At 45.8% G+C, this 15,871-nt stretch overlaps 1 protein-coding gene and 1 long non-coding RNA gene across 9 annotated transcripts in view; one reads left to right on the plus strand and one right to left on the minus strand.

Annotated features, from left to right (window-relative positions):
* LOC146186165 (uncharacterized) overlaps positions 1–15,871 on the minus strand; it is a 233,119-nt gene that overhangs the window by 150,519 nt on the left and 66,729 nt on the right. Inside the window, exon 1 of one of the 8 annotated variants that reach the window (XR_014708088.1) lies at positions 3,055–3,496. The exons of the other annotated variants lie outside the window; for them this stretch is intronic. This is a non-coding gene — a long non-coding RNA (uncharacterized LOC146186165). Of the gene's footprint in view, positions 1–3,054; positions 3,497–15,871 lie in introns of those variants that run through there. 8 annotated transcript variants of the gene reach the window in all.
* LOC146186169 (uncharacterized) overlaps positions 1–15,871 on the plus strand; it is a 217,014-nt gene that overhangs the window by 31,702 nt on the left and 169,441 nt on the right. The gene's annotated exons all lie outside the window — the stretch shown is intronic.

Genomic DNA, 15,871 nt, shown 5'->3' on the forward strand with positions numbered 1-15,871 from the left:
ACAGACTGAACCACATCAAGCCAGAAGGAAAGTAATTCTCATCTGCACACAGACCTAGACATCCGAAGGAAGGTTGGTCGGTTTGTGGGGTTTAACGTCCCAAAGCAACTCATGCTATGAGAGACGTCGTAGTGGAGGACTCCGGAAATTTCGACCACCTCGGGTTCTTTAACGTGCACTAACATCGCACAGCACACGGGCGCCTTGCTTTTCGCCTCAGACAAATGCAAAAACACCCACCTGTGCAAAGTTTTGAGCTATCGGACTGGTGCGCGTCAGTTTCAGCTGTACACCTTCACTGTACTTAAACCTCGTTAAAACTGCCGAAAAGCACCCGCCGCGGAGGTTCGAACCCGACGTGTTCGAATCGAATCTACTCCGCCTTTTTTTTTTTCTTTTAGAGTCGAAGAGCTACAAGAGGTCATGGTAAGTCATCAGGCAGTCACGAACTCCTTGGCCCAGGCCATGATGGCGGCTTGCCGGCCTTCATCAGAGCTAAGCAATGAAGCCTCCCACTTTTCCGAATTGGTAATGTTCAGGGCCACCGGCGGTTGCACGTTTTCGCACTGAAACATGATGCGCTCTAGATCTGCCCTCTGCTCACCGCAAAAGGAACACATGAGGGACTGTATTCACCTGGATACCATTGTGCTAATTTATGTGGACTAAAGCAGTATTTGTTGTGATTTGCTGAGTATATGGTGTGTGTGTGTGTGTGTGGGGGGGGGGGGGGGGGGTTGGATATTTCAGTTAGTTGTTTTTATACCAGTTCGTAATTCCTCTGTACCCGTGCGTCGGAGCAGGTATACCAGACTGAGTTTGAATTACCACGCGAGGACAAGTGTGCGTGACCTTACGAAACTGCTTAGCTAATCAGAGCGACGGCGCAAGTTTCAGACGAATTTACTAGGCTCTGACCCTTCGAATTACTGCTTTTACGGTTTGGTAGTTGCCCTGCCCCTTATTTTCCGCACGCCATAGAGGTGCATAAGCAGACCCAAACACTTAACACGGGCAAACCAGTCATGCGAGCAGTGAGACGCAGCACTTGCAAGCGAACAACCGGAAAGTGTTGGTCCTGGTAGTATGAAAAACAGCTTGATCTAGTGGCACTATGAAATTACCAGGGATGCCACCCTGACCGTATTCGACACCCTTCTACTCCCTTTCTTTCTTGTTAGAGTAGCAAACAAACGTTTCAGAACACGCAGTCACACACGGCGATAGGAGATAGAACTTTATGAGGGGGTATGGCGAGAGTAGCGGAATCAGTAACACGCCCACTTAGGCAAACGCTCCAGCCGAGCAGAGGCTTCCACGCACCGTTCGGCACTGCTTGTTTCGCACGCGACTGCATATGGTTCAAACGCCTCAACAACGTCGCTCCAATTTCGCCAATAGTGATTATCGCAATCATCGACCAGTTTTAAGCCGAAAGCTTGAAATCGCTATGCTTCAAGATCTTTGGGAGGAACAGATAATTGAATAAGAAAAACAAATGAATCGTGTCAACACCACAACTCGACAACCATCAATTCGTGCCCCAGTGAGCACGCTAACCCACTAGTCTACGCCGACTTCCTGAGAACGACTCCGTATTTCTTGTCCAGCGTGAGGACGCCAGCGGGCGTTAAGAGAACGGGCAACAGTGGGGCTGTGGAGCGAGGGCTTCACAGCTCGAGGGGACTGTAAATGGCGGTAGCGCCACTCCCAGGATGGATGGATGGATGGATGGAAACAGCTTTATTTAATAAAAAAATAATAATAAAAAAAGGCTCTCGTCCAAAAGCCGCGTGGGCTCAGAGCTTTACTCCGCATCCCTGTAGGCGATGACACACTAGGCCCTAATCAAGGGCAGGGAAGACGAGAAAGGGCGCTACTGCGGAAGAGGCAAGAACAGCTCGAAATACCACTAGACATCACCGCCGTCGGGAAGTTGTGGAATATATATGTTTTAGTGACTGAAGTGACATACTGGGGCAGTTAGGTGTGACAAGAGTGTGAACAAAATATGGTAAATGTTTAAAGAAACGTCCGACTAGGATTCCTTCACACTATTTGAAAGCTCTAAGTATCCCCGTATTTTGTTGCATTTTTTTTTTTTGGTTTGGTCTGCTGTTGAAGTTTGCCGAATAAAACTGGCTCATGTTCGCTAGGTCTTCAAACTGATATTGCGTTCTTTTTACTTTGGTGACCATGGGAGCAAGGAATTGATGGAGTCGAATTGTTCGAAGTGAATTGTTGAGACTGCTGAACACGGCTGAAGCAGTGCGTGATGCTATAGGAGCTTTTGAAAGTGCCTCAAGGAAAACAATCTGACCGCAATCGTGCGTGGCAGTTGGCTTCGCTGAGGGTACTGAGCACTGAGGAACAGCGATCGAGAAGAGAAAGCTTAACATTAAAGACATGATTAGGTATAACAAATGACTTCTAGATTTGTATAACATGTACTGATGTGTGTAGTTTTGACTTTGGTTGCTTTGTATGTTTATACGCATTTCGGGTCACAAGTTTTCGTCAGAGCTTGTAAATAAGAATATGTTCTTAAGTATTGAAGTCTGCATTGCTCTTTTTTGAAAGAAATAATGTCAGTAAGCGTCTGTAGTTCACGACAGATAAACAAGCAGCTATCGCAGCAGTGGATGGAACAGACGCGAATGGAGTCTTGCGCTCAAAATAGCGACGTGACATGGGCGACCGAGAAACCGGCAAGGTAATGCGCCCTTCACTAAATACACTCCTCTACCACCGTCAACGCACAAGCACGCGCGAAGCGTCCATAGCAGCTGTCAAACCTCCCACCTTCGCCGACATTGGAGAATAATTTATAGCGAGGTTCCTAGGCCGTAAAACAAGTGCGGTGTCGCCGTGGGTCCCTTCGCTCGAAGCGGGACGGTTGACTTGCCTCTCTAAAGGCCTCTGAGCGGCTGCATTTAGTATCAGTTGTGGGAGGCTTGTGAAGGCTGAGTATAAAAGATGCACTTCCTTTTCTTCGCCCGTTTCTCATTTTTATCAGCAACATGGAGCGTAAAGATTAGTATAATACTTTAATACCTAATTTCAGCCCCGTTGCGGTGGTGCTGTAGTTAAGATGCCCTACTACTGTGCCGGAGTACCCGGGTTCGATCCCGACCGCCAGCGGCTGCGTTTCGGTGGAGGCCAAATGGAGACGTCCGTCTGTTGTGCGATGTTGTTGTTGTTGTTGCGACTGTAGGAAGAAGGAAACAAAAATGCACGGGCCTGCTACTGCCTCGGTTGCTGAGCCACATCCGCTGCCTCGGCTGTTCCTGTCCTGCGGGGCTGGGACTGCTAGGTCAGCGCCGCTTGCGGCGGGGGCTGGCCTGCCACCGAATTTTTACCGGTTGTAGGCCGTCATTGCAACCGCCTCCGCTTAGGTGGTGGACGACGGCTGTTGTGGCGCGCGTCTTTCTCTCCCTCTTCTTTTCTCTCTCTCCGCACGAGGCAGCGGAGTTGAGCCAGTAGCAGGGCCGTGCATTTTCTTTTCCTTTTTCCTGCAGCCACAACAAGAACAGACAGAAAAGAATATAGAGAAGAAAGAAAGAGAAGGGGAGAAAGACGCGCGTCGCAACAGCCGTCGTGGGTGCAATGACGGCCTACAACAGATAAAAATTCAGTGGCAGGCTAGCCCCCGCCGCACGCGGCGTTGACCTACCCGTGCCAGCCCCGTAGGACCAGAAACAACAACCCTTCACCACTTATCGCCCCTCCCTCCAGTGCATGTTAAAGATCCCCAGGTGGTCGAATTACTCCCTAGACCTCCAATACAGCACATCTTTATCTTTCTTCTTTGTGTATCCTCTTCCTCCCTACCCTTACGGAGCAGTTCAGGTGTCCATAGAACCTGTGTAACAGATACTGTGTATTTCCTGTCTTGTGAATTAATTGTTATTATTTATTAAAACCCAATTTCTCAATGCTAACCGCAGCTGAACGTCAATACCGAATGAAAAAAAAAAATGTACGGGTTTAATTGTGTGGTGGCAAAGTTGCAGCGTGACATCTTGTGCTGAGAGTCGAGAACGAAAGCCCAGCATTGCGGGCAGCAAGAAGTGGTGATTCTCGATATAGGTGGGGACGTGATTGATGATAACATGCTCCAGTAGTTTTCTTATACATGATGTTAAAGAGATAGGTTTTCCATAATACAACCACCCATTTATTATAGTGCCAAATCTATCCTAGGTCTAGACTTAGCCAAGGCGTTTGATAATGTATCACATGCAGCTGTACTTAACAACATCCACTCAATAAACCCCAGTTCCAAGACCTTCAACTACGTTAGGAGGTTTCTCACAGGTCGAACAGCCAAACTAAATTTTTGAACCATCGAATATCACTTGGCAGCCGCGGCACCCCACAGGAACCCAGGCTTTTCCCCTTCCTCCTTAACTTGTCCCTCTTATCACTCCTTTACGAATTCTACCGTATACCCAATCTGTCCCATACGCTCTGCGCCGACGACATAACCTTGTGGGTCACATCAAGAAATGACGCAAATATAGAAGAAACCCTGCAACTAGCGGTGGACACTGTTGCCGAATGCGTAGAGAGGGCGGGTCTATCCTGCTCTCCAACAAAATCAAAATTTCTGCTCATGTGTGATGAACCAGGCACAGAAGGTAATACCTAAATCCGGGTGCATGTCAAGGGACAACTTACACCGGAAGGGTCCGTCATACGGGTTCCTGGAATTTACATCCAGAACAACTACCGAAACACAGTCCCTCAATCGCCTCAAGGCTAGTGTCTCTCAGACAGTGCGTCTCATACGTCGAATCGCTAGCCGGTATTTGGGTATGACGGAAACTCATCTCGTCCGCCTGGTCCAGGCTTTTGTCATAAGTAGAAATGCCTGCACGCTACCGCACCTCAAGCTTAACGTAGCAGAGACACAACGTGTTGATTGCCTGATCAGACGGGTGTTCAAGTCCGCACTTGGTCTCCCCATAAATACATCTACGGAGCGCTTCAGGGCCCTCGGAGTCTACAACACTCTTAGCGAGCTGGTAGAGGCCCACCTCCCCTCTCAATACGAACGGATAACCCACACACCAACAGGACGCTTTATCATTGATTCCCTCTCAATTGGTTACCCCGCAACAAGGCAGGACAAAGTGTCACTTTCCATGAACCTGCGAACTCACTCGAAAATCCTACATCCCCCGAAGAATATACACCCTGAATTTCATTCAGACAGGCGAGTAGAAAGAGCCAAAGCCCTACACAAGCAATACCAGTCCAAACAAGACAAGGTCTATGTCGATGCAGCCGAACACGCAGACCGCAGGGCCTTCACGACTCTGACTAAATTATCAGGGTCAACAGCTCACGGCTGGTTCGGTCGTTACCAACGATCCGGAGGAAGCGGAGGAGGCTGCGATCGCCTTCGTGATAAGCTCAACCTCAGCCTTTCATATTAGAGACTCGAAAACCGCAATAAGTAATTACAGCAAAGGCAGGATATCCCCTATAGCACTCAAATTGCTGCTTGCCTCTCAAACAACTCACTGTCCCATACAGCTAATCTGGACACCAGCATATTCCTCCCTTCCTGGTAATGAGGCTGCCCACAATTTCGTCCGAGGACTCGTCAGCCGGGCGACGGGACAACCCCTCCTGAGGTCGGCGAGGGACCGTATGGTTTCCTATCAAGAAATTACACTACACTTCCGTCAAACACGTACCCTATACATCCGGGACACAAAACTCTCATATAGGCACAGAAGGTCATCTAGCGAAAATGACAGACGCATGCCTTTCCAGATCCAGTCACCTACGCCCATGCATACCCTGCATTATACTATATTCTAGGCACTATAATTATACACCCCTTACTGTAACTTATGCCGCCAGAGGGCCACCTTACACCACATACTATGGGCATGCCCACGAGACCCCCCGGGCGGGATCTGCAGCTCTCCACCTGCGAGTAGTGGGAGGCCACTATTATTTATGGATACTACGATCTTGTACTCAAGATCATAGCAGGTGGGAAACATCGTGTTAAAATATAAAAATACAGACACGTACCAACAAAACAGAATTGCACACAAAAGGGCAAGAAAATACCGTGTGCAAGGTCACTAGCGACAATCATTTCAAGCGTTCTCCAAACAAATGCAATGATGTCTGCCTGACAACATCATCCGTGAGATTATTCCAATCAGTAATGGCCCTTAGAAAAAGAAGAATATTTAAAACAATTAACTCGCAAATTTAATGGTTTTATAGAAAGAGAATGGCGCCTTCTAGTTTGATGCCACGAGGAATAAGTAAGGATATTGGAGGCGTCAACGTTGAAATGATTAATAATTAACTGAAAGAAAAGCTTTAAGCGACGTATGCGATTTCTGTTAGGAATACACGGTAAGCCGCTTTTTTTTTGAGGAGCTCACTGACCGATGTTCGCCCGTAAGTGTTGAATATAAACCTTACTGCTTTCTTTTGAATTCTTTCCACTTTATTTATGTTTACCTTTGTAAAAGAGTTCCAGATAACTATATGGTCTAAAAAGGGTGTTGTAGGCAAGAAGGCGTGAGCCAGAGGTTGCTAACTTCAGCGAGCGTTGTAATAAAAAAGACCTTTCGGAGAGCACTTGCTGAAACATAGTCGACATTCTTGGTCAAAGAGAGGTTATGAGACATCCATAGGCCTAGGTACTTATATTCTTTAACTTCATGAAGAAAATTATTATTAGCAGTTTGTAGCAATGCAGAAGAGGTTTTTTTTTGTTTAAGGGTTATTCTCATAAATACGGTTTTCTCAAATTTAATTGATAATTGCCACTTCTCACATCAAGAAACTATTTTTGCAAAATATTATTCAGCCTAATTTGATCTTCAGTCAAACTTAATTTCTCATACAGCACGCAGTCGTCCGCATATAGCTTAATACGTGCTGAAAGGCCTTTAACAATACCATTAATAAATATTAAGAACAAGGCCGAGCACGGATTCCTGGGGAACGCGAGAATCGGCAGGAACGTGGTTGGAGCAGGTTTTATGTAGTTCGACAAACTGACGGCGATCAGATAGGTACGATCGTATTCATGTTAATATATGTTTATTATTTATGACATTACTGAGTTTATGTACTTTCTTGTGCAAACCTTTGTCGAAAAGCTTTTCGAAAGACCATGAACATTTGTTTGTTTTCTTTCATTGATTCCTGTGGCAATATCATGAATTGTTTCGACCAGCTGTGTGCATGTTGAATACCATCGCCTAAATCCATGTTGAACATCTGATAGTACATTATGCTCGTCGAGGAAATTATTTTATGCTTATGAATGATATGCTCTAATAATTTGCATGTTTCAATACACGTCCTATCTCCACTTTTATACAAACTCGTATTTCTAGCAGTTTTCCAATCACATGGCAAAACAGCCTCTAGCAGATATCGAGTGAATAAGATGCGCAAATACTTGGATTTTTCCACTCTGCATACTGTTTAAGAAAGTCATTTGGAATATAATCTTGTCCAGGAGATTTCTTAACATCTAGTTTTAACAAAATTTAAAACACCCTCCTCAGAGATTATAACACAAGGCATGGAAGGAAGGGACATGCTAAAACATAGGAGGCGCCCGTCATTTCTTGATAAACCTTTCTTAGTGTTGTTATGAAATGCTGAGGACCTGGGCATTATAATTAACATGTTGCACAAACGTATCGGTAGAACAAGAAACTGGTGCAATTGACCGTCAAAACTTTTCAAAGTTTTTATAAAATCCGGAAGATGCTTAGCTCAGACCCGCTAATCCAAATGCGGACCATTGAGCGTGCAATCCAGGTCGCCAGAGCTCAGGGGCTCCTGGCCACCTAGTGCGGAAGCCCCTGCCTGCCTGAGTTCGTCATTTAATAAAAGTTAATCCTCCTCCTCCTGCAGGGTAAACGTTTAAGCATTGAACATAGTGAGAGCGAAAGATGTGAGCGTGCAGCGATAGTATATGTAAACCGCCTTTTCAAACGGCAGTTTTTATTGCAGCAGCACTGCTAATCGCATTCTCTCAAGAAACCGATGTCTGAAGCCGATTTGACCTTTGACCTCTCCGAGGGACGTCAGGTAGAAACAAATGTGACAGACACTGCGCCTTTCCTGTAAACCGTGAACTTTGATGCGCGTGTTCGACCAGGGGCGCGCGATGTACCGTGCACAGCAGTAACGCTCAGGCTTTCGTACAAAGTATTATATGATTCGTATTCAACGCCATCGCTAATAAAAGCAACTCTAAGATCTGTGAAACATGCTATGTATGATCTGGAAGCATGGCTGTCTGATTAACACAGCAAAATAACGTTTAATAACTTCATAATTTCTTGTCAAAATGCCCAAATGAAGGTCTCCGAAGTAATTTCGAACACCTAGGGATTTTAACGCCCATTCACATCGCGAGGGGGAGGTGGTGAAGGGTGGCTGTTCATGGCCCTACGTGGCTGGGACAGGTAGGTCAACGCCGCAGTGGGGGCTAGCCTGCCACCGAATTGTTATCTGTTGTAGGCCGCCATTGCACCCGCCGCCGCTTTGGTGGTGCTCGGGGATCTTTTTCTTCGCCTCTTCAACCGAGGCTGACGAGCGGTTGGCGCCCCCAGTCCAGGGCACCACTGGCTTTCGCCAGTTTGCGAGCTCTTGTGACCAGGTAGAGCTGAGCCTCCGGGTCAGAGCTGGCCAGCAAAGCCTCCCACTGTCGTTCATTTGGGTTTTCAATTTTTTGTAGTTGATGTGAGCTGCATTACCATGTTATGTGGTACAGGGTAGGGGCCTTCACGCACCACGGGCACTCGTCTCTGAATGTCGTGGAATGCATCATGTGTAATATGTGTAAATTAATGAAGGTGCCCGTCTGTAGCCGCCTCAGATCTATGGTCTCCTCGTTGCTGAGCTTTTTATGCCGCTCCGGGCATACTTTCCGCAAGCCTCAGTATTGTTGTAGTATTGTGGTGTAGTCAGGGTCAAGCGGAATCAGGTCCTCTGTCACGAGACTGTTGGGCGCATGGTAGGTTGCATGTCCTCGGGCTACCCTGTCTGCGTACAAATTCCCCGTGATCCCTGCATGCCACGGAATCCACACTAGTACGGAATCCACACTAGACCTACCAGTCCCAGCCTTGTAGGGCCAGGACAGCCACCCCTCGCCTCCTACACTCTACAGAGCCAGTAGCATGCCCGTGCACTTTGTTTTCCTTCTTCCTACAGTAGCAACAGCTTACATCGCACAGCACACGGACGCCACTTCGTTTCGCCTCCATTGATTGATTGATTTATAGGAAGGAAAAGGCGAGGTAACTGTCTCACTTGTTTTCTGTAGACACCTCAACCGCGCCGTAAGGGAAGGGAAGAAGGTGGGTGTGAAAGTGGAAAGAGAGAAAGAGGAGCCGTAGTTGAGGGCTATGGAGTAATTTCGACCACCTGAGGATCTTTAACGTGCGCTGACATCGCACAGCATACGGACGCCTCTTCGTTTCGCCTCCACTTAAACGCAACCGCCGAGGTCGGGTTCGAACCCGGGTACTCCGGCACAGTAGTCGGGCGTCTTGCCACTACTTTTTTCTTTCTTCTTTATTTTATCTCTTCTGTCCGCACGAGGCAGCATGGTGGCTCAGCTACAGAGCCAGTAGCAGGCCCGTGCATTTTCTTTTCCTTCTTCCTACAGCCACAACAACAACTGGCATCGCACTCCGACACAGTAGTCGGGCATCTTAAACAGTGCACCACCACGTCAGGGCCTTTGGGTCCCTTAGCCTGCCCTAGGCAATAGAGACTCGCAATGAACTTTTTATTAACGTATTTGAAAGAGATTGGACTTCTTGGCAAACTCTAAATTCACCTTGCATGTTACCCGCAGGCATTTTTCACGTTGTGAACTCTATAAGGGCATTTGCCGGATTATGCATTTCATCATTTGATTTTATATTGTTACTCCAAGATGCACCTTAGAATGTATTTAATGTCCGAATTTTTGTCTCCCCCTTCATTTCTTTTATTTTTCTCACCATTCTTTTTCCATCTTTCTCTTTCCCATTCCCCTTCCTACGCGTAGTAGCATGCCAGCGAAGTCCGAACGACGGCTGAATTCTCTGTTTTTCATCTCTCTAGTCAGACTAGAGGATCTTTGAGCGGAACTACAGTCGAGCAGGTGCTCGCCGGATTTCCTGAAGGCATTTTTAAAACATGAATTGACGTTGGCTCCCTCAGCCAGTTTGTAGTGCGCGTATTGAATGTGCAGTAGTAGCTTATTGGAGTGGAATTCATTTCCCAGCACACACGGTTGTTAGTAAATACAATAGACCTAAAAAATGAATCATTCCGTCCTCCGGAAGTTCGTGCTTGAGAATTAGCGGATTAACACAGATTCTGAGCGGTTTAAGAACATCCTGAGTGTTTTAAAAACAGCATTCTCGCAAACCCTAATGTCGATTCACAAACCTAAGAGAAAAAATGCAGACAGTGGTTCCCTCAAGACTGTCGCGCAGTACAGTCGCTCATAATTAGCTAAAAGTAAACCGCTAAGAGTAAGAGCAATGCATGAACCAATGCGAATTTCATTTGGTGGTGAAAGCTACCTTTTATCATAGCGAAAGTTTAATACAGGTATAAAGTTACACGATTTAATAACGTACCAGCAGATATTCCTGCAGAGCCCGCTGCTCAAGGTTCATCGATTCGTTCCTATGCACGTCATACAAGTTAAGGTAGAAAATAACATAAGTGTTTTATCTCAATCGACATAGCACTGAGACGCTTCTGCCGGTAGTTCATAAACTCAAAAGGACATCTGCAGACTTCTTTCACTGCGAAACGATCATCAATACGCAAAGGAGCCAGCCTGTCCTCTAAAAACAGAGCTATCTATTATTGCCAGTATCAGTTTTTCGTGATAACAACACGTAAACAGAATTGTGGCTTAAAAAATGTTGCAGAGAATAGTAAATATAAGTGCTATTTTCAAATTACTTCAGCACGCGTTATACGCCGGATTCTGATGCACAGTTTATTTGCGTTTGCTTTGAGCTTACAGAAGATACATCAGTTTGGAATTGAAATAACTTTTTTTCTGACATCAGCAACTCCATTGTATAAATTAGCAGTTTATATAGCATTTTTGTTCCTTTGTTGCCTCTTTCTGAAATCGAGGTCTTTCGTCATCGATCTTCGCAACCGGTGCCAGCGCAAGGGGCTGCAACTTGTGCCATTATTATGGCGAAAGCCTTTCTAGGTTCGTGGGCTTCGGAAACCTTTGCAGAAATGTTTGCGCAACTGACCGTTAAGAAAAAAATCCGTCACCGCCGGGGATCGAACGGATAGTGGTTCGATAGTGGTTCGGGAATCGAACCGCTGTCCCCCCGATCCCGAGCCTAACGCCCAAACTAGTCAAAAAAACAATGAATGAAAATACCACGCCGGGCTCATGAGAAACTGCTCGCAATTCTCTCTGTCTAGCGTGAAGATAATATATAGCAGCACTGACAGCGAAGATGCAGCCAGTGACAATGATAATAATTACAGTAACGATGACCATGACGGAGGACATAGGATTTAATTGATAATTATGATAATAGCGATAGTGATAATGATGACAGTCAGGATAAAAATGGCGATGCAGTTAGTGGAAATAGTCTCGTAAAGTGGCTTTCGTCATTTCCACTCATACGCAGACTTAAGCGCAGACGTGTATTTTTATTTTTTTATTATTATTTTTTGGACTAAGTAAGGCGTTGGCGCGGAACCTTTTCCGCATCGTCAATTCCATGTTGAATTGCAGCAGCATCGGGAGCATTGCTCAACCTTGCTGGGTGGCGACAGCATCACACACTAACGGGGTATTTGCGTCGGTGACGTGATTCTGTGTATACGTTTATAAGAGTATCCACAGCAAGGCGCATGATATGCGAAACATGCGATATCGAAGTTATTCACGCGCCACCTAATTTAGAGCGCTGTTGTGTGACATCAGCGTGCGTGTGGTCTCAATTAATCCCGAGCTCTCCACTCCGGTGTCTCTAAATGGCCATGTCTCGCTTTTGGACGCTGAACTACACAATTCGCAATTTAATGTTGCCTTAAGGAAGTTGAGTGAGCCTTTGTGGCAAAGTTTCGCTTTAACCTTGCGTAAATAGAACGAATCGAGGAAGAAAGGATGAAAACGATTAACTTACATGTGTTTCTTTATACATTTACTTCGTCTTGCTCTAATAATTTTCGCAATATGCTCCTTTAACCTAGCTTTCAGGGTGCAGTTATATATTTCCCCCTATATTATATGTGGCATCTTCAATGACTAAACGTCTAAGATGTCCTGAAGGCGAGAAGTGGGCTTAGGTTTGTTGCGGCGACCACTAGCCAGCCACTCACTGATGAATCACTGTACCAATTATTTGGTTAAAGCACTCCTTGGAGCATAAGGGGAACGTTAAAAAGTTCTACATTGTGGGAATTAGCAACCTGAAAAGACAATCGGCTGTGAAGGGCGCTGTAGTGCGAGGCTCTGGTTTTGTACATCGCCTCCATGGAGTACGGTCCCCGCGACTGGGATCAAACCCGAGACTGAGATCAGTAACCGAAAATAGATGGATTGAGCATAAAAGTGCTTTATTGATTCGGTCGTGCACTTGAATATATATTGCTACACAACACACACACACACACACAAAAAAAATATGACTCCGTGTTCTGATAGGATGTAACGAATTTATATGCTCAAGGTTGTCCAACTGCAAATTCTGAATCTTCTGTCCCAGCCTATAAGGCTGTTGCATGCGGCTGCGATATTTGGAAAAGCCATAGTATGAGGGCAGAAAAATTGGTTACAAAGCGAAACAACGCGAGCCTTTAGAACTTACATTTTTTTTTTTTTTTGGTTTCGTTTCCTAATAATGCAGTGCATCTGTGAACATTGCTAGTAGTTATCTCGACAAAAAATCTCTGTTGCAGATAAAATCTGCATAGGTCGCCCGCCTTTAGCTCTGCACTCCCTTTATCCAGACATCGGGGACTTTTAAGAATTTCAAGAAACAGTTAAAGTTCTGAGAATGTTGTTCACGGAACTGGGCATTACGATGTCCTATATGCGGCTATCGGGGACTTTTGAGAATTTCAAAAAACAGTTAAAGTTCTGAGAATGTTGTTCACGGAACTGGGCATTACGATGTCCTATATGCGGCTGAAGTTTTATCAGTTTTTGTTTTTTATTCTTCGCCTTACAACTGATGTTGCGTGCAGTTACCGCAAAAGCTTCGTGTGCCATCAGAACGGCAAACATGGGTTGCATTGCACACGTAAATATTTTTTACCCTAAAAGAAACGAAACACGTAAACTCCGAAGTTCCTTGGTGTTCAGCTAGAGGGACAACATTTCTATTTAGCCGCCAAGGTGGCGATTTTCAGGGATGGTAGCATGACTCGTTCCACTCATTCAGCTATTTCTGCGAAACTCAGCGACAGCAACTTCGGCACAGCGCTGCGACCCTTCAGGTCACGTGCGAAGCGCAGTGATCAGCACGCGTGTCTGCAAAACACACAATTTTGCAGCAGGATATCGGTGCATTCGCCCGCGTAACATACAACGATGCGCCTAAGCATTTATCTTATCTACATCATTCGTGTACCGAATTTAGGTGCAGCAATGATGGCTAGGAATGTGCCATATTTTCACAACAGCCAACTCTCCGCCGTTATGCAACGGGGATGAAACGTGAGTGCTGTTGTCTCCAGTATTTTACAACACAGGCCACACAATCAGAGAGATTACTGTGCGATAAAGCAGTCGCTAGTTTGATTCCTGTTAGTCTTTTCTCTTTTATGGTTTGAATAAGATACGTGCATACAGACCTCCGGACGACATACCTTAAACGCATTGCTTTGCTAATTCCGCGTTATGATACCCTGATTATTCCCAGTAAATCCCAACTGCTGAAGCACACGGATAGCAAAACGTGCACTTAGGAATACCATCCGAGTATATACAAATTTTGTTTGTTTGTTTGTTTTGGGGGGTTTAACATCCCAAAGCGGCTCAAGCTATGAGAGACGCTGTAGTGGAGGACCGCGTACATTTCGACCACCTGGAGTTCTTTAACGTGCATTGACATCGCACAGTAGACGGGCGCCCTGCTTTTCGCCTCCATCGAAAACCTGCCGTCGAGGCCGGGATTATCCACCTTTCCCTCATCTTCCAGCGTCTAACCAACAGTATATTCGAGCGCTTTGGAAATCCGTTTAAAATAGTAGTAGCTATTGAAGAGTTAAAAGAAGTCACAACAGCAATTTAGATTCACAATTTCAATTTAGATGCCACAATTTGGGAGCTTTCGATAATTCGTAATTGCTTGTCTCATTTACGCTTTATTTAATTCAGTTTTTCCTTCTCTTGAGGCAGCATGTTAACTCAAAATATTTTCAAGTAATATTTCCCCCGCGAGCCGCAGACAGGCATCAATATGGCGGTTCCGTTTTACTATTCACGTTTTCTCTTCAGGTTTGCCCGACGCTATTTGCTATCTGCTTTCTCCAGCAATCTCCTCTATTTCCTTATTTCTTCGTGGACACAAGAGTGCACTGCGAACTTGCGGTGTCTCGTGAGCGGGCCGTTTACAATATGACATCTCCATCAGGGCAACGAAAACAGTCATTTTTGACAGCATCACATAAGATGGGAGTTTGTATTATTCCAGGTACGTTATTAAAGGGACCATGAAATGGCTACAGAAGCCACTTATAAACATGTTCAATGCGTAGAACAAATGCTTTTGAGCATTCGACCAAAGTATAACTCCTTGAAACAATCCCGGCAATTGCTTATTCATGTTTAGAAACGACGTTTGTTGAAATTCGCGGGCAGATAGGGTGACGCGCGGTTATGAAATTTGGAAGTATTTCCTAAACTGTGACGTCACGCACACGGTGGCTGCCGTTTGCTCCAGCCACCACGTCCAGACGTCAGGGCGCACTTAGGATAGCTTCGAAAGTCGTCTGCTCGTGCGCAGTAGCCAAACAGATCGAGAGAGAGGAGAGCGCGCCAACTGGAGGTAATAGAACCAACTGCTCAGTAGAAGTTCTTGTTGGGCTAGTTGGCATCTGATCATATTAAATTTAAAGGCACCCCCCCCCCCCCACACACACACACAGCGCCCGTCCCGTTTTTCTTCGCTTGTGATTACGCGCGCGCGCGCGCGTGCGTGCGTGCGTGCGTGTGTGTGTGCGTGTGTGTGTGTGTGTGTGTGTGTGTGTGTGTGAGAGAGAGAGAGAGAGAGCGTGCGTGCGTGCGTGCGCGCGCGCTTGGCGCCTTCAAATTTAAAATGAACCACTGCTCAATGGCGTGTTTGTGGCCAGACCATGAGATCGCCATTTAATCTTTATTTTTCCGCGTTCATTGCGGCCCGCCGTGTGAGTCCAGAGGGAAATTGCAGGAGTCCTTTTTAATCGCTGCTTTCCCTGGTTCCATACAAGCCATATCAAAATCCTTGCGCGAGAGTCATTGATCCTGCAATATCTATCAGCATTTCAACTTTTTTTCACTCAGTGACCCTCCCCGCCCCCTTTCCGTGAACGTTAGGCAACAGTTGTGAGAATATAAGGCACTGACATAATTTTCCTACGTCACCAACTGCATGGACTACCACTAACACCACCTCCAGCCCCTAATCTTGTGGTTTTGCTGAGCCGCCGTTAAAACTGTCTAGCCGCAGTGGACCGTCATAGGTGGCATATTTATAGTAACATTAATTTTTTTTTAACTCTACACTTGCGACGTTTTCATGTTAAGTGGGGATATTTCGGACAGATAAAGGAACAAGTTTTACCGCTACATTTTGGATCATGCCACAAGGAAACGATTTATAATTGTCGAGAA

The sequence above is a fragment of the Amblyomma maculatum genome, chromosome 6 (assembly GCF_055883805.1).
Source record: "Amblyomma maculatum isolate TAMU_Amacu chromosome 6, ASM5588380v1, whole genome shotgun sequence".
NCBI classification, from domain to species: Eukaryota; Metazoa; Arthropoda; class Arachnida; order Ixodida; family Ixodidae; genus Amblyomma; species Amblyomma maculatum.